This window comes from Stenella coeruleoalba (assembly GCF_951394435.1).
Source record: "Stenella coeruleoalba genome assembly, chromosome: 13".
NCBI classification, from domain to species: domain Eukaryota; kingdom Metazoa; phylum Chordata; class Mammalia; order Artiodactyla; family Delphinidae; genus Stenella; species Stenella coeruleoalba.
The window spans coordinates 16,649,884-16,673,977 of NC_137159.1; positions in this window are offsets into that span (position 1 = coordinate 16,649,884).

Sequence of the window (24,094 nt, forward strand, 5' to 3'; positions counted from 1 at the left end):
AACAAAATGAAAAGGCAACATATGGAATGAAAGAATATGTTTGTAAATCCTATACCTGATAAGGCAATATCTAAAATAGATAAAGAATTCATATGACTAAATAGCAAAAAAATCCAATTTCAAAAAAGGCAAAGGACCTAAATAGACATTTTCCCAAAGAAGGTATTCAAATGGCCAATAGGTACATGAAAAGGTGATCAATATCATTAATCATTAGGGAAATGCAAATGAAAACCACAAGGAGATTTCATTTCACACATGTTAGAAAGGCTATCATCAAAAGACAAGAGATAACGAGTGTTGTGGGGATGTGGAGAAAAGGGAACCCTTGTTCACTGTTGGTGGGAATGTAAAATTTGTATAGCCACTATGGAAAGCAGGATGAAGTTTCCTCAAAAAATTAAAAATAGAACTGCCATATGATCCAAATATTTCTCTTCTGGGTATTTATCCAAAGGAAATAACAACACTAACTTGAAAATATATATGCACCCCCAAGTTCATTGAAACATTATTTACAATAGCCAAGACATAGAAACAATCTGTGTGTCCATTGACAGATGGATAGACAAAGATAATATACATTTATATGTAATGGAATACTATTTAGTCATGAAAAAGAAGGATATCCTACCATTTGCAAACAACATGAATGGACCTTGAGGGCTTTATGCTAATTGAAATGTCAGACACAGAAAGACAAATACTGTATGATATCAATTATATGTGGAATTTAAAAGCAAAGCAAACTCATAGAAAAAGAGATCAGATTTGTAATTGCTAAAAGCAGGGGTAAGGAATGGGGGAATTGGGTAAAGGTGGTAAAAAGGTACAAAATTTCAGTTGTAAAATAAAGAAATATTGTGATGTAATGTACCACATAGTGACTTTTTTTTAGCTATATGAGGTGATGGATGTTAACTAAACTTAATGTGGTAATCATTTCTCAATATATACACATGCCAAGTTATTATGTTCTATACCTTAAATTATACAGTGTTGTATGTGAATTGTATCTCAGTAAAACTGAAAGAAAAATATTTCTTAAAAGTAGATATCCGGGCTTCCCTGTTGGCGCAGTGGTTGAGAGTCCGCCTGCCGATGCAGGGGACACGGGTTCGTGCCCCGGTCCGGGAAGATCCCACATGCCGCGGAGCAGCTAGGCCCGTGAGCCATGGCCGCTGAGCCTGTGCGTCCGGAGCCTGTGCTCCGCAACGGGAGAGGCCACCACAGTGAGAGGCCCGCATACCACAAAAAAAAAAAAAAAAAAAAAAAAAGTAGATATCCAAAAATATAATTATGTATTCATGAAAAATATTATTATGCAGCCACAAAAATGATGTTTAAAAGAGTTCTGTTGAACTCTTATAATATAATGTGAGTCAAAGTAAAAGACAAAGTTGGATACACAACATGATCTCATGGAAATTTACCAAATGAAGACAATGGTCAATTTTGATTGATTTGTATATTTTCTTTACTCCTTCAAAATTCTCTTCTAGACTTTTACATTTTGTCTGAGATCACTATGAGCATGAATTAGTCTTTTGGAGAGACAAACATTGCTCATGTATATCTGGTAACCATTATGTTGGTTGCAATCTCTGCGGAGGCCAAATGAGTAATAGAATTTAATCATTTCTAGGAGGCTTATAGAATAAGAAATATGCTGAGGAATGTATAAGTGAAACAATTAGGTATAAAATAGCCATTTAACACTGGAGGCATATATGCAGTAAACTAGTGATTGTTAAATCTCAAGCAAGCAGGAAGGGGCAGTTTGAGGCAAATATATATATATATTTAACAATGTGCATAGCTTGCTTACCATGGAGAGAGGTGATGTGGGTCTTGGATATAAAATTAAATTTGACCTTGCTTGCATTATGCCAATTTGCTGAGTCAATCAATACAATAGATGGTATAATTTTCCAATCTTGCTTTTTCTCTTGCTTGTGAGCAAATGACTTTGACATGAGAAAAATAATTTTTCAAAAGCTAAACTGTATTTACAAGGGTTAAATAATTCAACTTGTCAACAGCCTTTCTTCCAAAATATATCTGAAGTAGAGAAATCCTTAGGCGATTTACACTTTGGGGTAAGCAACTTTCTTTGGCATTTTGTTCTCTGTAGTAATTCCATTAAAACAGCACAATTTATTGCACATCTGTCTTTGCAGATTTTATCAATGCTGAAACCTTTTAAACTGAGAATGGGATTAAGTAAACCCCATTTACCAATGTAGTAAAATATAATAGACATCCAGCCCATTAAGTGGCCAACTAAATCAATATATCCATTTGGCAGCAATTTCCAGAAGATAAGATGAGAACCTCCTGTTCTGTTTGATAGCTGAGTAAACTTAAGGGGAAGAATTTACAGTAGTTTCCGTGTGTACTTTGAAGGAATGTTCATTATTCTCAAATTGCCTTCTCATGTCAGCAGATTTGTGGTTAGTAAACAGGGAGGTCATTCATACTCCTTCTCCTGCGCAGTTATAGAGTCTGCAGTGAGGCGACTGAGGCAGAGGGCAGACAGGTATTTGAAACTATTTAACAAAGAAAAGATTTCAGCTCTGATTAAAAGATATTTATAAATTTTAATTGTGTGAAACATATTGTTCAAATCACCCCAAATAATATGGCTGTCTATATGAGGGAAAAGAGGGGAGAACTGAAGGACACATGAAGGTAAAACATGTAATAATAAAAATAACTTGCAATGTGCTTAGAATGTGTCAGGTGCTAAGTGTCTTATATATTTATTAACTTAATAGAGATCAATCAAAGAAGGAAAACTAACTTGATTTGTGCTTACAATGTGCCAGAAATGATTCTTGGAACATTTACATACATTATTATTTGTTTAACCTTTACAAAACTAAATGTTTGAGGTAGATTTATTACGGATATGGAAACAGAGATCAGAGTGAACTGCCCCAAAATCACAATTAAAAGTATTGAGAATAGTATTTTAATGTAGGCTTTTGCTTCCTTGGCCCATTGTTCTGTAAAATGAAATACCAGAAATAGGAGACGTGTAAAGTGTATGTACAGTATATGTGTGTGTGTATATATATATATATACATATATATATATATATACACACACACACATACACATACATACATATATATTCATATAGGCTAAAAGCCGAATATTATAAATATTAGTAGTTAACTCTTTTGATGACAATTCAGGAGACAGAAATTAGTGACTAAAGTCAAGCACTGAAATCAGACACAGAAGAAGCAGGTTATGGTCAGTAGCTCAGAAAATGCTCAGGGTCAGAAACAGGAGTTAAAGCATTATTACATTTAGAACACAAATTCTGTGAATTCCTATAGCTACCTTTAAACAAAAGAGTTAAGTTATGATCTTAAATGAGGCAGTGTGCCTGAAAACTCCTAACTTTATGCTGGACACACTTTAGCTTCAATAAATGCCCATTGAGCCTGCAGACTCAGGGGTTGTGTGCATAAAAGTTAAATCACACAGACGTGATTTCCAGTCCCAAGTCTGCCCCATTTTTCAGCTCTAGGACTTTTGACAACATTCTTGGATGATTTTACTTCTTTAAGACTGTTTCTTTATTTGTAAAGTAGAGATAAAGAGATAATAGAATATAACCCATAGTTTTTACATGATAATGTTACACAATGCTTTTAAAACACTTAACTCACTGCCTTGCACTTAATGCCCAATGAAAATTCTTATTCCCGATATATATTATCTCTATACACACATAAACATATACATATGCACACATGTGCACTCTTTATATGCATATAGATATTATGGGCATATTATTCAGAATGAATTTAAATTGTACATATGTACATCCACATATACGTATGTATCTATATTGTATGTATATATCTTATATATATACGTGTATTGGATAATATACATATATGTATATACATATTATCCAATATATGTATAATATACATATATATTTTATATTATTGACTTAATCTATGTAAAGTATTGTATCTGAATTTTTGACCAAATAATATAAACATGTTCCATTTTAATATTTTAATAACATTTCTTCACAAAATAATTTTTTTCTATAAAAATGACTATACACAAAGAATAATGACTATATAACACTCAACTCTGTGAGTGGCTCAACATTTACTCAGTCACCTCCTTTGGGCATTTAGAAAATTTCATATTTCCCCCAATATATATAGTGTTGTAATGAACATTTTCTGTATGAGTTTTTTTAAGCTTTTATTTATTTATTTTGGATTATTTTCTTAAAATAGAATAGCACAAATTAATTGGTGAAATGTTATAAATATTTTATACTAATTTGTATTACAAAACAATACAATAAAAATTTATATACGTATTGGAAGCCAAAGGAAAGAAGTCAACATTCACTGAGCAATGTTGATTTCACATTACATATTAGGTGCTGTGATGTTGCCTTATTTAAATATCACTACAACCCTGATATAGATATGATCTCTTTTTACAGTGTAAGAAGCTGAAGCCTACAGAGCATGTGTAACCTGTCCCAAGTCATCAAATTACTAGGTAGTAGAAAATAGACTTGAACTCAAATCTGAATCTCTACTTCTTCACACTAGAAGCAGAACTGTCCTGAATGAGCTTAACATTGAAGGGGGACACCTTTTCCACATCTTTGCCATGGGCTCTCCCTCAATCAACCTCCCTTTCCTCCTAGAAATTGTTTAGCATTCAAGAGCATGGAAGGAGGGGTAGGATGAACATGAGTTTTGTGTTGCCTCATCTAGGGTTCCAAGGTAGAAGATCTAAATCAGAAAAAAATTCTGAGGGTCCAGTCTGAAGTTCTCTGCTAACGTTTTATAGATTTGGAGAATCCACTAGAAGTCAGAGGGGATGAGGGGAGGACATTAGGAAGGCAAGAAGTGTTGGAATGAAAGGATCAGTGTTAGAAAAACATGATTTCTTAGCAGGATAAGCTCTTTGTAAATATTTATCTTGGTTGTTTACTATATAAACATAAATCTTTAGCCACTGGCATGGACACTCGATGGGAAATATGCCTCTGGTTTAATGACTGTTCTGAAGTTGATAGCTTGGTGCTATTGGGCATGCAAAGCTGTAACCTCGCTGTCTCCACATGAGCCAGGTATTGAGAAAGGGAGAACTGATTTTCAGCGTAAAGAGGCTTTTCAGTTAATCTTCCTGTATGCAGATGTATTAAACATGGTCTGCTTGGAGTTAGTAATTCACTCCTGTTTCCCTGAAGTAATGGATTTAGCCTTGATCTAGGTGGATATTTATGACCTTTTGTGAGCTGTTACTTGCAACCAACCCCAAGTTACACAGGTCTAAAAATGACCTGAAGCAGTCAAACCTGGAATAGCTTTAGTAGCTGTTACCATTTGCATCTTAACATGGTAGGGTGCCTTTTAAGTGAAGCAAGCCTGTTAAATTACTATTTCATATTTCCAAGACAACACACAAAGGATGCACTCAATCCCTGTTTCCTAATCAGTGCATCATGGATGCTCACCATGTATTAAAACATCTTCTGAGCTTCATGACATGTGGGACTTCTTAAGTGTTTTTGGTAGCAGTATCAGTTTTCATGGTTTACCTGGTGGTGTAGATGGGAAAAGAGAAAGTTTGCCTATTTACTTATGTGCTTAAATCTAACATAATTGTTGGACCCTCTTTAATCTTCTCTGTTGGGCTACAGGTAAATTTTCAGTTTGCTTATAGTTACCCCTAATGCTTATGGACACTTTCTTCTTGAATGAGGGTCACTCTCTCAGTGCAGGCAGCAGGGAGAGGTCAGTGTGAGATATAACTAATTTTCTCTAACTACTGTGTGCCAGCTGCTTGTCTAGGGCTTGGTTTATATGTGTTTAATTAGCTATAGTCCACCTTAAAATAATATTATATAACTTCAAGTGTAATGTGAGGATCTCATGGAAGTATACTACCAATCCCTTCTTCCTCTTTTTGTGCTATCATTGTCACATTTTTACTTTTACATGTGCCATAAATATACAATACACTGCTATTATTTTTGTTGGAGGAGCTCATCAAGAGGACATGACAACTGCTTGACCCTCCAACTGGACCAGAGCAATCAGAGGCTCCTCACTTTCACTCAGTCCTTGGAATGTACCTTCTACCCTCTGTTCCCATGGCTGAAGCTGTTTTCAAGGACACAGTCTTGAGTGGGCAATCCAAAATAGATAAATAAAAGCTTAAAAAAACTCATACAGAAAATGTTCATTACAACATTATATATATTGGGGGAAATATGAAATTTTCTAAATGCCCAAAGGAGGTGACTGAGTAAATGTTGGGCCATTCACAGAGTTGAGTGTTGTATAGTCATTATTCTTTGTGTATAGTCATTTTTATAGAAAAAAATTATTTTGTGAAGAAATGTTATTAAAATATTAAAATGGAACATGTTTATATTATTTGGTCATCTGGATAGTAGAGGTGACTGAACCTAGTTACAACCTCTATATAAACTCAAGATTCTGGTAGGTGAGTTAAGAGATCTTGTCTTGTGGCCACCCAAGCAAGACAGGCCTGTAATATAAATTCCCATTCTTATTAAATCTGCCATCTCCCAATCTGTAGTGGTCTGTCACTTTCTTCAGTCTCTCCTTGCCTGTACGTATGGGGGCCGGTTTTGGATTTTACCTGAGACGTTCCCAAATTTGCAAACCAACAAATTTCTAATATTCTTCATTTATGTGCTTGTGTAAGTGTGTGTAGTTCCATGTTTCTGTCTGTTATTATTTTGTTTAAAGATTCCTTTAATATTACTTATAGTGCAAATGTACTGTCAAAGACTTCTGTCAGTTTTTGTCTGAAAATCTTCTTTTCCATTTTTTTGAAAATTATTTTTGCTGGAGGTAGAATTCTGGGTTAACAGATTTTTCTTCTTTCAGTACTTAAAAGGTATTATGCCATTGCCTTTGGCTTGCAGATGTTCTCATGAGAGTACTGATGTTCTTTTTTCCTCTATACATAATGTGTCTTTTACTTGCTGGCTGCCTTCAAGATTTTCTCTTTATTTGTTATTTTCAGCAATTTGAATCTGATATATCTTGGTGACTTTTTCCTGTTCATTTACTTATTTGACATTTATATACTTATTTTTTTTAGTCCTGTATGGTATTTCCTTAGCTTCTTGAATCTTTGATTTGTTTTCTTTCATTACATTTGGAAATTCTCAGACATCATCTGTTGAAATATTTATTTTGACCTGTTCTCTCTCTCTCCTCCTTCTGTATCTCTGCTGGAACTCCCTATTTGTTCATGCATGATGTCTACCTTTTCTAATAGAACCTTTAACATATTAATAATAATTGTCGGGCTTCCCTGGTGGTGCAGTGGTTGAGAGTCCGCCTGCCGATGCTAGGGGACACGGGTTCGTGCCCCGGTCCGGGAAGATCCCACATGCCGCGGAGCGGCTGGGCCCGTGAGCCATGGCCTTTTCTTGTGCTTCATTTAAGTTTTGGTTGAAAGTCAGACATCTTGTTTGGGCAGTGGCGATTGAGATAAATAATATTCATGCCAGAAGATGGGCACATTTCTTTTTAGCTAGGATTTTATTGTGGGGTAAAGTTAAGTCAGTTGAATCAGGTAGTGTGCTGGGTTTGGGTTTTGTTGTTACTACTGTTACCCTCAGCAAACTACAGGCTTCAAAGTCCTCTGGCATTATATTCTGTTTACTGTGGGGACCAACTGAGTTTTCTTCAGTGTGTGCTCCCCTCTCAACTTTGAGATCACAGTTTCTCTTTCTATACCTGTCCTACCTCTAACAGTAGACTTGCTGGCCAGGAATAGGGGGAAACTGCGTTCTCTATTGTCCTGGTTCAGTCTCAGTCTATTTTTTTTTTTTTTTTTTTTTTTTTTTCTGTACGTGGGCTTCGCACTGTTGTGGCCTCTCCCGTTGTGGAGCACGGGCTCCGGACGCGCAGGCTCAGCGGCCATGGCTCACGGGCCCAGCCGCTCCGCGGCATGTGGGATCTTCCCGGATCGGGGCAAGAATCTGCGTCCCCTGCATCGACATGCGGACTCTCAACCACTGCGCCACCAGGGAAGCCCCCAGTCTCAGTCTTAATCAGATGTTATACTCCTGAATCTTTGGAGTGAGACCTTCTCAGTGATCCAGCCCCTCCCCAACTGGTAAGGGATCTCTAATGGCCTTGATGCAGGAGTTTCCTCCTGCCTCTTGCCCAGGACAGGTCTTCACAAGTGCTGTTAAGATGACCAGTTTTGTTCCTTCAGCATTTTGAGGCTTTTTTTTTTTTTTCTACAGAAGATAGGAAAGCAGGAATCAGACAGAACTTATATCATTGCCCACACTGTTTTCAGTCCTAGTTCTAGAGAACTCAGAGATATTGTGCAGAGTACAGAGATGGGGTTACAGTCAAAGAAAATATAAAAACTGGTATGGGTAGGTGAATCGAGGAACCAAGAACAAAATTCACAGGGACAAGGCAAGTGTTCAAAAATTATCATTGAGGCATATCAGGTAAGGGTTATCTAATCAGAAGAATGACTTTATTATAAATGCCAAGATGACTGTAGGTGTGGGAGTGGAGAAATGCAGGTAAGACAAACTTTCATAGGCATAGAGGAGGCATGTTCCTTCAGATGTCTCCCAATAAATGTAAACTGTTATTTAAATGCAAGACCATGAAAGTATACTGTCTTGGTAATAAAGTAGTCAAAGTTTGATGTGTTAAAAAACAGAGGAAGCTTCAAACTGATGAAAAATGTATTTAAATCTATTCTGTATACGGCAGAGACTCCAGTTAATCTTATTAGCTCCTTATCCTATGTTTGTATGTATTTTTTTTTATGTAGGTCCAGCTTAGTTAACAGGAGTGACCCACTCTGACTACTAATCTTCATAAGGATTGAGAATTTCAAAGGTAGAAAAAGAAAGAAAACAGAGGATGGAAACATTGAATAGGATATTTAGCACATAAAGTTATTCCACAAACAGAAAAAGATAAATTCCTGAAATAAGAAACATCAGGGAATATAGAAGACAGTGAAGTGATGTGACTAATGGTGGAGATGAGTCAGCATGTTTTCAAGCAAATCCTATCAGACAATGTCTATAGGTCAGAGGTTGTTAATGACTCGAGCAAAATTAAAATGGGGGTCTCAGCCCTTGTGACAGGGACTTACAAACTGTTGGGAAGACAAATCTTATACATGTGAAACTATCAAGAAAATTGGGCATTCTGAGTAATCCATGGCATCATGTGTGATCTGAAAACATTTTCACTAGCTTCTTCTGTACCTGATTTCTGTATCTGCCTCTCTGGACCATTTAGCATCTCATTGCTCATTTAGCATCAGTGATGCCACAGTTTGGTTTCTCTACCATTCTGAACAATTTTCTGCCTCCCATTGTCAATTCTCACTTTCTTTTGCTCCTTTCTGTTTATCTCCTCTTCCCCACTCTCCTCAGCTAAATGGCCACCCAAAGGTTGAGTCTTAGGCTCTTTTCTTCTCTCTCTCTCTCTGTCTCTCTCTCTCATCAACACAACTCCAGCTATCTTCTTCTTCCATTTAATTCTCAGAATAAAACTGGTATTAAATTTAAACACTGGTTCTGCTCCCTAAATCTTTCTATTTGGAATTCTATCCTATCATATCCTCTTTAAACAAATTAATGTTTATTAAACACCAGAGACAATCTTAGACAAAGAGGGTGCAAATATGAAAAAGGAGTCATGCCTGACTTTAACAAAGCACCAGTATTAATAACAATCATTCATTCACTCCCTCATTTACTCCACAAATACTTAATGTGAGACTAGGGATCTTGTCCTTTAGAGTTACCATTACATTTCCAACAGTTGAAGAGTTCCTGGTACAAATGAGGCATTCACTGAGCATTACCAAATTATCCAATGAAAGTAAGTAAGGGAAGCCTACCTGAGAAAAGACAGAGTTCTGTTTAGCACAAGGAAGGAGAGGGAGACAATGGTCATCATTAAGTAAATAAAATAATATGGGATTATTGGAGAGAGTTGATATCCACTGATGGTGAATTAGGGGAAAACATTTATTCTGCAATGGAAGGATATATTTTGGACTTTTTTAATGGTTGAAAACCAGGACTGTGAATAATTGCTATTTACTCCTAAAGGAAATAGCAAACCTTGATTCCACAAACACTTTAAGAAAAAAACTGTATAAATTATTACTTATATATGATTTAAATAGTTTTACCTGAGGGGAGATTGTATGAAATCCTCAGGGTACCTCACAGTAGGGGTAATGTCCTCATTAAACAAATGTAGCTATTTGCATCTAAAACTTTCCTTTATCTCCTTTGTCATCTCTATAAATTGCTGAAATCTAGGATTAAATAGATGATTCACCAAAGTAATACCAGGATATTCGATGCTGAATTTCATAAACAATCTTTTTTCCCCTGCAATCTGGCACAGAAAATTTCTTGAAACCTAAAAGCACTATTCCTGCATTTGATGTAAATAGAATACTCATGAATTTTAAACATTCTCAATATGCCACTCATTTAATACTCTAAACAAATACTGTGCTACTCAAAAAATACATATTAAGTTCAGGAAAAAGGAAAGGAAAACTTGTTTCCTTTATGGTTATGGGTAGCATTTAAATATCACACAGTGCCATTTGAGGGTCATCAGTTGACTGTAGGACTTTATACCTCTCTTAAAGGAGCACCCTGGAGATGTGCACACTTAACAGAGATAAGGGCTTCTTTCTACATGTGGTAATGTTGGAACAGGAATTAGTCTATAAAATAAAATTTAAAAATATATAAATAATCCAGCATCCTGTAGCAATGAGTAGAGCCAAAGGCTACAAATCACAATTAGGAAAAACTGAATAAGGTCCCTGCATGTAGATTTGATCAGCTGAGTGTATGTCCTGAGCTTTCTAAGTGAAAAGTGCCAGAAGTTTGCTGACACTCTTATTTTTAGCATGAGGCATTTATTTAAAAACTAGGAATATATAGGTACTTCGGTAAAATTTAAAGTATCTCTTTTGTTCTAAAGACATCTTTTTGTTTAATAGGGGAACTCTGAAAATGTTTTGGCTACATACAGGAACAAAAGAAAGATGCCTCTTATTATCATTATTTTTAAATCTTTGGTACTATTATCCAGTGCAATTAGATAAATAAAGATTAAAAAATAGGGGTATTTCTATACTATAAAAACTATAAGAACTATAAAAATTAAATGTTTTAAAATCCCATAAACCAGGGCTTCCGTGGTGGCGCAGTGGTTGAGAGTCCGCCTGCCGATGCAGGGGACACGGGTTCGTGCCCCGGTCCAGGAGGATCCCACATGCCACGGAGCGGCTGGGCCCGTGAGCCATGGCCGCTGAGCCTGTGCGTCCGGAGCCTGTGCTCCGCAACAGGAGAGGCCACAACGGTGAGAGGCCCATGTACAGCAAAAAAAAAAAAAAAAAAAAAAAAAATCCCATAAACCACAAGAAAACTCTAGTTATTATTACTGTGCTGGAAATCAGCCCCAAATTTAGCAGTTTAAAACAACAATCATTATAATCAGTCATGATTTCTCTGGGTTAGAAGTTTGGGAGCATATTAGCTGTGGAGTTTTGACTCTGGCTAGTCCTGAGGTCATCCCAAAAGCTTCTTCACTCAACATCTGTTACCTGGGTTGAGAGCTGGATGATGAGAGAGCTGGGGCTCCATAGGCATCTCTGTCTGTCTCTCTATGTGATCTCTCCACATGGTTTCTCCACTAGGTGATGACAGGGTAGCTGGACTACTTGCATGGTAACTCAAGCTTCCAAAGGCACATTTCCAGGTAGAAAGCCAGGCAAAGCCATTGGTAGGTTTTATCTTAAGAAAACCATGTAGCCATCTTTAGAAAATACAATCTTCTACAAGAAGTTCATTCAAACGGGAAAAGACACATTACACAATAAATGGTGTGCATAGCTTATTGAAAAATGTAAATCTATATTTAGGAAATTTTGAACACATGGACTATGTAAATGTAAAACTATACAACCATAAATTACTGGAAAAAATGTTGGCAATTGTTTTTTCAATGTCAACTATTACTCAAATTTAAAAAAAAATAAATAAAAATAATGTGAATATGATAAAATAAAATTTGTTGCATGGTTCAAAATTTTTAAAATAATAAGCACAGTAAAAAATGATAGTAAACTTAAAGTTGTGAAAATTTTACAACTCCTATCACAGACAAAGTCTAATCTTTCTAATATTAAAAATATTCTCAGATAAATAAGATAATGACTAATAACCCAATGGGGTAAAATGGGAGAAGAAATAAAATAGTATTAGTGAAAATAACATATAAACAGTACTTAAGCATAGGAAAAGCTACTGAATCTCATTATAAGAGAAAGAAAATTAAAACTATACGGAGAATCTCTAATTCACTTATGAAACTGATACCATTCCAAGATATATTAACACACAGTACTGTTGAGGCCCATAAGGAAATAGAAATGTATTGCTTTTTGAAAGTGTAATTCTTTAGAAAGGGCCTTTTGTCATTTTTTTTTTTTTCAAAATAGCAATTGACTCCACAATTTTACTGTAAGGACTATATTTGCAGTAGGCAGAATTCTAAGAAGATACATAATGACCTATGCCCTTGTGTAATCCCAGCCCCTTGACTGAGGTAGGCTAGGTCTATAACTTGCTTCTTAACCAATAAATATGGTAAAAGTTATAGACTGTCACTCCGGTGATTATGCCAAGTTATAAGTCAACTATAAAGGGATTTTGAAGATATAATTAAGGCCCTATAATCAGTTGACTTTAAGTAGATCAAAGGTGAGATTATACTGGGTAGGACTGACCTAATCAGGTAAACTCTTATTAAGTATATATATAAAAAAAAAAAGCAAGATGCAGAACAACACAGTGATGTTCAACCAATTATGTAATAGAAGAAGAAAAAGAATACAGATTTTATTTGCTTGTATATACATAAAAAAGAACATGAATCAAAAATAGTAATCATTTGCTCTGGCAGTTGGAAGATAGGATTTGATCTGAAAGAGGATAGTCATAGGAGGTTACCTTTCTACTGTTAACATATTATTTCAAAACCTTTTAATACATCAAATTTATTTTAAAGTTAAAAAATAAAAGTATGAATGTCAAGACCCATCTTAAGGAATATCACAATTCAGGGAAAAAATATGTATTAACAAGAAACACAAAGGCCAAGAACATTCAAGAACATAACACAGTGTAAGAGAGTGGACAGGACAAAGAGGGTTCACAGTGAAGGTACATATTTCACACACTGTGGGATGGTTGGTCTGATTTAAAACACTGGAAATGAATAGATACCTGGGATAATGAGACACTGTCAGTTTTAGAGGCAGCCAGGTGTTAGTTGGGTCAGATATGGGGTGCATTGAACCTGGTGTTGGGAACAGAGAAACAGTGGCCTGTTAGCAGTATGGCGTTCAGGGCCAACTCTGTTTTCTACCCAAATGTAGTCCAATTAGGCAAACTCCATTTTCATTCTTTAAGTCCTACTTTTCCCATAGTGCCATTTCTTTATTTGTTTCCAGGAAGCTTTCTTGAAAATCACGTGGTGTTTCCATGGGTTTGATGTAGATATTGCCAACATTATAGGACAACAATGCTGATAACATCAGTGAATTCCCAGTGTCTGCCCTTGAAGGAATCTCACAACTGCCTGTCTATTTAACTGGTTTCCTGACATGACTCATCTTTTATTGCTAGAATGATCCTGACAATATTTTTAGAAACAAACCCAGGCCAATATAATATATACATTATTTCATTATTTGTTTAGCGAGAAGATTTAGACCTTTAAGCAGTGAGACCATAGAGACATCTCAGAAGTGCTCTGCATTTTAAAAGCAACCTTTGTGACTTCAGTGTATGATGAAGGCTTTACCAGAACGATGATATCTGTAAATTAGGTACAAAGAATATGAATGAGAAAACCCCTTTTGTTTATTCAGTGTCTGTTTCTGGGATCTGTGTCTGTGCTGGACAGCTGTGGGGAACAAGTCTGAAGCTGATGCTGTTTGCACTTCATCTGGTACTATTAGAGGGTCCCCCTCCCCTCCCAAGCCCCAAGGGGACATAGGGGTATTTTCACTCTCCATCATTCATTATAATTCCCCACTATTTAAGCTGCAACTTGGGAGTCATTAAACACTTTGGGGGAACTATATTAGCCATAGCAGGCCACTAGGGAACTATGTACTGTGAAGAAGCTATAATTTACAAAACACCCTCTGGAGAACAAAGGGAGAAAGGGAGCTTGGAAAGTGCTTCTTTTTCTGTACTGGAACTTATACACTATAGGAATTTTAACTCCACAAACTCATAATGACATAAGACTTCATAAATACAAAGGAGCCTTTCTATCGTGTAAAATAAGATAATTCAGAAATCTCTTGTTCTGTTTCCACTTAAGCTATTGTTATAATAAACACACTTTCCCATGACTCTCCTAATAGCATTCGAACAAGAATATTAGCAAGGTCATTTCCTGCTTCTGGCTAACTCTCAGGACAGATAAGCTCTACTTGCTTTCTTCCCCTATTAGAATAAGTAGCCAATAAAGCTATGTGTTGATTTTTATTAGAAATTTATTTTGAGGAGGGTAAATAACTGATTGACATGAAATAACTGGAACCTTGTTGTGGATATTTCAAATGTATAAATAAACCTTTACTAAATTGACTGCTGTTGACCTGAGACAGGTCTTTCTTTTTACTGAGAAAAAAGTATTGCGAGACTGTTTGATTGCTTCCAGGTTTTGATGATTATAAATAAAAATGATATTAAAAAAATAGAATGCAGGTATATGTGTGGACATGCAACTTCAAATACATTGGGTAAATAACTAGAAACACATTTACTGCATTAAGGGCAAATTATGTTGAACATCTTTTTATATGTTTATTTGCCCTTGGATATCTTCTTTGACAGGTGTCTGTTCAGTTCTTTGGCCCATATTTTAATTGGGGTAGTTTTCTTATTGTTGAGTTTTAAGAGTTCTTTGTACATCTCGGATACCAGTTCTTTAACAGAAACTTTGTTTTATTTGTGTTTTGCAAATACTTTTCCTCAGGTGGCTTGTATTTTCACTCTTTGTATTTGTTTGTTTGCAGAGCAGAAGTTTTCATTTTAATGAAGTCTAATTTATTTTTTCTCTCATAGAATGTGCTTTTGGTGTTGGGTTTAAAAATATATCACCAAACGCAGATCATTTCCTGTTTTCTTCTAGAAATTTTCTAGTTTCTACATGTTTTTATTTGTTTGTCTGCTTGCTTGTTTTGGTTTTGGTTTACATTTAGATGTATTATCCATTTTGAGTTAATTTTTGTGCAAAGTTTTAGGTCTGACTGGGTTTTTCTTGCCTTTTAGCAAGCTCTGTAATTTTTTTTTTGTTGTTGATAGACATTATGTATCAGGTAATAGTGCCTGATGTAAATAGTCTTTAACTTGAAGTTTTATGTTAGTCTGACTAGGAGTTGGGCTGTGTTTTATTTGCTGTAACTGTAGGTGCCATATACTTCAAATTCCTCTATTTATGTTTATCTCTCCTCTTGTCTTTGGATTTGTCTAAGAACTTCTTAAACAGAGTCTGCAACTTGCAGCCTTTTAGCTGCAATCCATTCTTATTATATTGGATCCCTGTTGATATGTTGATTAGTTATAGGGGAGAAAAAGGTTTCTACAGTCCTATGATTAAATCTCGGTGATTTGGTGATCCTGTGTTCATGGCCTGTGGCCTTCACAAGGGTTTCTTACCTTCTGGCCCTCTTAGGTAAGAAAGGAAGTCTAGATAGGATTGGTCAAGGATAAATGCATTTCTCCCTAGTGGATTAAGGTTCTGTTCAAGTCATCCTCTCTGGGGAGTAGGCCTTTGCTACCGAAAATGCTCTGGGAACATTTCAAAATTATTATTTACATCCTCCCATTTCCAGAGACATGAGGGGACTTTTCTTGACTCTTCACCATGAGTACCTGGTAGGGTACCTGAAGAAAAGCCTGTTAAAATATGGGGGCCCCACCTAAAACTGCAGGCTTCCAGGAGTTTTTCTCTTTCACACTCAGCCTACAGCATTTTATCAAAATTACCATTAAATATTTCTACCAGTTTATGCCTTCAGTGGTTTCTACTTTGGGTTACTTTATCTCTGCTGTGTTTTCTATATTTGCCTGTTCTTGTAGATCTGAGGGTGTCAATGTGTCCTATGATTTCCATTCTCTGATTAGTCCAAGAAAAGTCATTGATTCTTTCAGTTTGCTCAGCTTTCTGTATTTTTTTTTTTTTTTTTTTTGTAAAGTTGTGAGCAGCAACCACTTCCAAGCTCTTTACATGTTGGGGATGAAACTGAGACAGGTTCTTGTCTTGAGTATAATGAAAGAAAATACCTTCTTTAAATGTTTAGCCCCTTCTAATTACCATATTTTTATTTTTACTTTTCAATATTTCCTTTGTCCTAGTATTGAACATTATGAAGATGATTAATATGCACATATTTTGACAAATGAAATACAGGTCCCCTTAGAAAAAGCAACATGGCCCTGTGGGTCTGCGAGGACTTTTGCTCAGAGGAATTAAGTGTAAAAATATATAAAAATTAAGTCAGCATGCAAACCTTCATGCACCTACAGGGTCAAGCAGGTAGCACTAATGTGTAACTCACTCTGGTTGTAATGAAACTGAGGATTAGATTCATCAGACTTGCTTGTCTAATAATCAGTAAATTGTAACCTGCCTTCACTTATCAAGCTCACTTTAATTTTTCTTGCAAATTGCATACACTCTGAGCTTCATGTAGCTTAGACAATATATCACAAGACTCCTTTAACCGTCCCCTACAGATAACACCTCTGATGTATGGGTCAGTATAGTATAGTATAGTAACAATTATCTAAGTTGTTTTTCAGGAACTTGGAACTAGTTCTTGTCCAGCTCAAACTGGTGGAGACCACAGACCACTGAACTGGGCCTACCTGAGTGTCTGATGAATGGACTTTTGAAGTCACAGCACCAAAAACCCCACCCTTGGATTGTGCTAATGACAATATTTTCTGGACATGCATCCTGTTAAGGTTCACTAAGCTCAGTGTGCCTGCAGAGCAATGATTACCTCATCTTTTCTTGCTTTCAATAAATTTCTCCTGCACTGCTGACCACCCTATACATTTTACCTAGGAATATCTCAAGCCCCTCACATCTGGGGAGTCTCATTTGAGAATTGTTCTCCTGTTTCCTCACACGACTGTCTCGTGAATAAACTCTTTCTTGGCTACAGACGTCAGAGTCTCAGCATGTGGCTTGCTTGGGAGTTACGCAAATGAACCTGGTTGGGTCACAGTTACAGGAGTATGGAATGGGTGGCCAGACTAATAGACACACATGTCATATTATGGCATTTAAATTAAAAAGTAGGGCAAGGAAAAAGTGCATCTGTGAGCTCTATGCAGGATAATGACCACTAATATTTCATTTGTTATGCATGTGGCTGATTTACTCATTGGGTTTCTACTATGTAGGCTCAACAAATGAAATATTTTAGATGAGGAAATAGGAAATTTTATCTATGGTAAGGGAATTATTATGCTTTCAGGATGGAAAGTGGATGCTTCTGCTATCCTATATGCACAGGAATTTGCTGCTGAACTGAATTTCTCATTCATGTGGGCAAGAAGATTAAACAGAATGTCATACTAAAGTATCTGCTTGGTGGCCAGACCTACTTTAAGAATTGCTATTGTAAACTCATTGTCACATTCTTCAGTATCTCCTGGAGGCCTCTCTGTGCAGGTTCTAGGAGCAAGAACAGAATTTTAGAAAGCAACTGTACAATATAATAATTAGAATTAAATTATTAATCATATTTGACCTGTTAATTCTACTTTTAAATTTACACTTAAGAACTAATATAAAATACAAACCCATATTTATGCAAAGATGTTCCTTGTTTATAAAACAAATAAAGGATATGCACAAACAAAAACAATTTTTAAAGTAGATAAAACATGAAATAGTAAAATTGCTACATGTAATTTGAAGTAGATGTTAAAATTATTATGTGTACAAAGAAACAATAACAGGAAAATATATAAGTACTATATTAAAAAATGAAAATCTGTGGCAATCTAAAACAGCATGCATAAAAAAGGAAAACCAGGGTTTCCCTGGTGGCGCAGTGGTTGAGAATCTGCCTGCCAATGCAGGGGACACGGGTTCAAGCCCTGCTCTGGGAAGATCCCACATGCCGTGGAGCAACTAGGCCCGTGAGCCACAACTACTGAGCCTGCACGTCTGGAGCTTGTGCTTGCAACAAAAGAGGCCGCGACAGTGAGAGGCCCGCACACCGTGATGAAGAGTGGTCCCCGCTCACCGCAACTAGAGAAAGCTCTCGCACAGAAATGAAGACCCAACATAGCCAAAAAGAAAGAAAGAAAGAAAGAAAGAAAGAAAGAAAGAAGCTTTCATTTAAAAAAAACAAAAAGGGAAAACTATACCAAAGTTTAAAGACCATTACTTCTTGGTTCAGTGTCATCTTTTTATTCTCTTGTCCATATTTTTTATCATAAAGGGTATTCCAACTTTGCTTCAACCATGCCCACTGTCTAATCAGCTTGGGTTGCCATAACAAAATGCCACAGACTGAGTGGCTTAAACAACAGGAATTTATTTCTTACAGTTCTGGAGATTGGAAGTCCAAGATCAAGATGCCAGCAGGGTTGGTGTCTGGTGACAGCTCACTCTTTGGACTGTGTCCTCACCTAGATTTTCCTCTATGAGTGCTAGTGGAGAAAGAGTGAGAGAGAGAGAAAATGTGAGCCAGTGAGGAAGCTCTCTGTTGTCTCTTATAAGGGCACTAATCCCCTCTTGAGGGCCCTGTAGAAGAGGCAAAATTTACCCTTTCTCATGTTAGGATTTCTGCTGGGGCTCTAACAAAATGACAGATTAACATGAGAAAAACAGTCTATTACCAAGCACAGTGCACATAACCTAAACAAAAAATGACTCAAAATAACAGTTTGAATCCCACCTTATATAGCATCTCCAAAATAAATTAATAAATTTATTAATTGATAGAGCAATGACAGGAAAAAGAAAGCAGTTTTAGCCTTCCAAGGGTGGCAAACTGTGGAAAGGTGTATATGTGGCAGGAAACTAATAAAGTTAAGGTTTGTTTACAGATTCCTATGGTGCCATCTCTGGGCTGATAAGGCTCAATCTCCAATAAAATAATTTATATCTTTTCTTTAGGCAGAAAAGGGGAAGCTTTTTTTTCTGCATTAGCTCTTTCTTAATTGCCTTCAGCATAAAATATTTTTACATCAAAGAGGAATATTTTTGGTTGAGATATTCTGGTTTCCTTCAGCACTATACTCATGATCTCATCTAAACCTAATTACATCCCAAAGCTACCATTACTAAATACCATCACATTGAGGATGAGGGTTTCAACATATGGATTTGGGGGGTACATGTTTCAATGCATAGCATCCACTTTAGGCATTGTGTTTTCTTATTTTTGACTAATATTTTTGCATGTAAAATGCTGTCTTGATATTTCTTTAATTTGCATTTATTCAATTGCTTATGTTTTTGTATAATTTCCCATATGTTGTTTGCTTGAGTTGTGAGTTTATATCCTTTCCACATTTAACTATAGGGATTTCATTTTTTTTCTCTGTATTTGAATGAGCTCTTTATAGTTTCTAGATATGTACTATTTAATTTTTTATTGGGTCCAAGTTTTCCTGTAAACTATTGTTTTTCTTTTTATTTCTTTGTTTTTTCTATTTTGTTATTTCAGATAACATTAGGGACATTTCTGTGTTATAGTTGAATCCTACACACACTTTGAGACTTAAGATTGACTCCATTTTCATCATGAGTTCTTCCCCTTCATTAGGACTCTGTGAAGCCCACACATATCTACAATCCTTTTTGCCATTTTCCTCTCAGTAAATTTGTCTTTATTTATAATCACTTGGAAAATATTTATTGAGCTTTTATTATGAACCAGGAATATTTTGCAGGCATGGAGAGCCAATCATGAATAAACAAATTTCCTATCTTCAAAGACCTTATATTGTAGAGTGATAGAAAGACACACAAAAATAAGCCAAAATAATATAATATCATACAGTAGTAAGTGCTAGTAAGAGAAGTGAAAGCAGAGTATGGATGTAAACTATGGTAATAGGAAGTTTTCTTTGTTTTGGTTTGTTTTTGTTTTTTTTTCTTCTTCAGTTGGTAAATTCTACCAAACATTTAATAAAGAATTAATAAAAAATCTTCACAAACTTTTCCAAATAATGGAAGCAGGAACACCTCCCAATCACTCCATGAGGCAGCATTACCCTAATTCCAAAACCAAAGACATCACGAGAAAAGAAAATGACATCTCACCATCTCTCAGGAACACAGACACATCCATCCCCTGCCTCAAAAGAAAAAAAGAAAGAAAGAAAGAAAGAAAGCTAGGAAACTGAACCCAGCAACATATACAAAAGCTGTTATACACCATAATTAATTTGAATCATCTCACAAATACATCGTTGGCTTAGCATCCAAAACTCAATCAATCCTGCAGATGGGAAAAGAACAAGTAGAATCATCTTTTGTTACAGTTGATATGATTTTGTATGTAAAAACTTGTTAGGAATTCTAATAGGAAGTTTTAAGTCTTCATTTAAGAGATCTTGAATAGTTGGGGAGGAGGAGGCATGATAAACTCACAATTTGTAGAAATGTTACTATTAAGGTGACTGTTATTAACAAGATTGTTCTGTCCAAGCATTTTTTAAAAATTTTGTATAGTTATCAAAAGTGTGCTGAAATTGGATGTAATATATGAAATACAACAGGAATAATTATCTGGTTTTGCCTGTGCTTTTAACAAAATGCTCTTTTCCTCAAGTTGTTTCTTTGTTAACCCAAGCCATTGTGGCTTCAGAAATTCTGTAATAGTCTAAGGTGTCCAATGTGCCTTTTAAATATTGGACAGGCATATCCCCTTTTTAAAAATGACAGGGAGGGCTTCCGTGGTGGCACAGTGGTTGAGTCCGCCTGCCGATGCTGGGGACACGGGTTCGTGACCCAGTCAGGGAAGATCCCACATGCCGTGGAGCGGCTAGGCCCATGAGCCATGGCCGCTGAGCCTGCGCGTCTGGAGCCTGTGCTCCGCAACGGGAGGGCCACAAGAGTGAGAGGCTCGTGTACCGCAAAACAAAACAAACAAACAAAAAAATGACAGGGAGAGGGAAGTGTTCGTTAGGAGATCCTCTGAAGAGATCATGCTGCCAGAAAGATACATTCAAAGAACTTCCAAACAGACCACAACTAAACACAAAACACAGTGGAAGGAAAGGAAAATTAAAATCACTATATCATAATTCTTGTTGGTCAGCTCTGCAACAAGAAATTAGAATTTGTGTTGCATATTTAAAAATTACTAAGAATAGATCTTACAGTTTTCATCATAAGAAAAAAAATATATGTATAAACTATGTATGGTGGCAGAGGTTAACTTACTGTGGTGATTATTTTGCAACTTCTATAAATTTTGAATCATTATGTTGTACACCTGAAAGTAAAATAATTTTATATGTCAATTATTTGTCAACTACAGCAATAAAAAGAAGTAGGGGTGTGTCTGAGCATAAACAATTTAAAGATAGCTTGCTTTCCTCTACTTCCTCTACACTGTCACAATCACAGTGTTCCTACATTTCCATTTTACTAGCCTAATTCTGCTTGTGAAACAAGGTAGGTAAAGCAGAGATGGTAACCTATATGATATGACATGATGTCAATGACCTAAGCAAGTTAACCTGGACCAAAAAAAGATATATATAGATATACATGGATATGGATATGGATAGATATATAAAAAAGTGGATTATTTTCTCACATCTAAAATATTGTCTGAAATTAATTTAACGTGAGATAAAGCATTTTGCATTCCCCAGGCCACTGAAGAGTGAAGTCCAAGCTAGAACATTTACATAGATTATGATGTTAATGGTTCCTTCTAGACACGTTCAAATTAGGAGAAAAGTAAAAATGCAAATAACTTGATGCAAGAAATAACTAAAAATAATATATAGGTGGCCTGTGGGCTAAATCAATCCCCTCTTTGGTCTTGGTTGGTTCTTACAGCGCTTATTAGTATTATTATTTTAATTTGAATGTTTTATTGCCAGGACCTGTGCTCTTCAGTTAGTTGTAGATACTACCTGTCCATTCTTAAGTTTTCCCTTTCTACCTTGCTTTGTAAAGTATTTGAATTTAAGTGTGTAGAGGAGGGAAAACAATCTTTCTACCTTTCTAAGTAGGGTCTGAGGCTCTTGTAACAAAACAGATTAGCAAGAGAAAACTAAACAGAAGTTGATTGACATGTATATTTCATATATACAAGGGGGCCCTGGCAAGGAAAATGAAGACACAAAGAAGCAGTTAGAGTTGACCAGCTGTTATACTAGGTTGGAAAAAGAGTAGTGAAACACTGACAGCAAAAAAGGGGCTTGGGCAGGGCAGTTTAATGGTGAAAAAGAAATAGGAAGGTAAAGGTTAGTTTAACAATTATTTTTTTGCAAATTTCTCTGGTGCCATCTCTGGGCTGATAAGAGTCTAAAGTCCCTTTCAGTAAGGAGAGTTTATATCCATTCTTTAGGCAGAGAGAGGTAAAGGAAGAGAGCTCCTCTTGCATTTGCTGCTTCTTGATTGTCTTCAGCTCAAAATAATTTTTATATCAAAACATATTTGGGGTAAAATAAATATTCTGGTTTCTTTCAAGAGCCCTGATACAAATTTGTTCATTCACCAGTGAGCAGACATTTCTCAACTGCCTCCCAAAACACTATGCTTAGTTGGCAAAGTGAGGGATAGAAAGAGAACTCAGATGTGACCCCTGCCTTTAATGAGCTCAGACTTCTCCAGGTGTGTTTCAGAGAAAGAGGCTGCTTCCTCACTCCTGAGGCTTTTTGCATGCTAAGAGAGTTCCTATAAATGAACTGTCTCTCTCCACCTTTTTACATATTCTACCCTAAGAAAGGTAGAGTGACTACTGTTTGGATAATTGGAACATGGAGAAAGGAAGCTCAGCTCTACTTTCTTTCCTTTGGAAACAAGGTAATCACAGTGTTTCATTATTTAAAACCAACTTGTCTCTAGCTCTGTATGGCAAAATTTAAGAGTCTCTGTTAACTAATGAAGGTGATATTCTGGTGTTCCAACTTGATGTTTTGTTTTATTTTTAAATCCCTGAAAAATTATGTTTATTTCCCTTTATACCTCCAATAAAGCATAAAAGACAAAATAAATTTAAAATTATATTTCAAAGCAAATTTGAGACATGTTGTATGAAGGAAACAGATGCAGTCATCTGAGAGTTTGGAAGAGGTTTCCATTTTCTGTTGATGACATTAGGAAAGGGGGAATTTGAACTTGGGTTTAAGTATGAGTAGAGTTCGGCAGGTGAGAGAGGATAGTCATCCAGGTAAGAGCTATAACAGGCACAGAATCAGGAAAATCTAAATAAGTGCAGCATAGAGAACAAAGAATAATTTGGGTTGTTTGTAGCATATAGTAAGTCAAGGAGAACTTTGAGAAATTGAATCAGTTGCCAAAACAGTAACTGAAAAGCTACAACTTTAGGATAAAAATGTTAGCTTTATTCTTTGGGAATTTGAGAGCCATTGAAGGAGCATTTAAGAGCAGGGAAGTAGACTGACCAAAAGTTATTTCATAAAAATAATTTGGGAGTTATAATACAGATGTCAGATAACCTTCCCTATTTCTACTCTGGCCGTGGACTGATTCCTGGATCTTGATTCCACAGACCCATCGGAGATCAAATGCCATTCAATGATTCCTGTAGATTTGTGGGAGTTTATCCCTCATTCTTTTCTTGGTCTCCATACTCCTCCAGCCACACATATTGCCTTGGTCTGTCCACATCCATAATGTGTAGCATTCACCATTATTAATTTCCATGAAAAGTGGGCTGATCATAAGCCTGCACACTTCATGAATTTAGTAATATTGATGAGAGAAATCA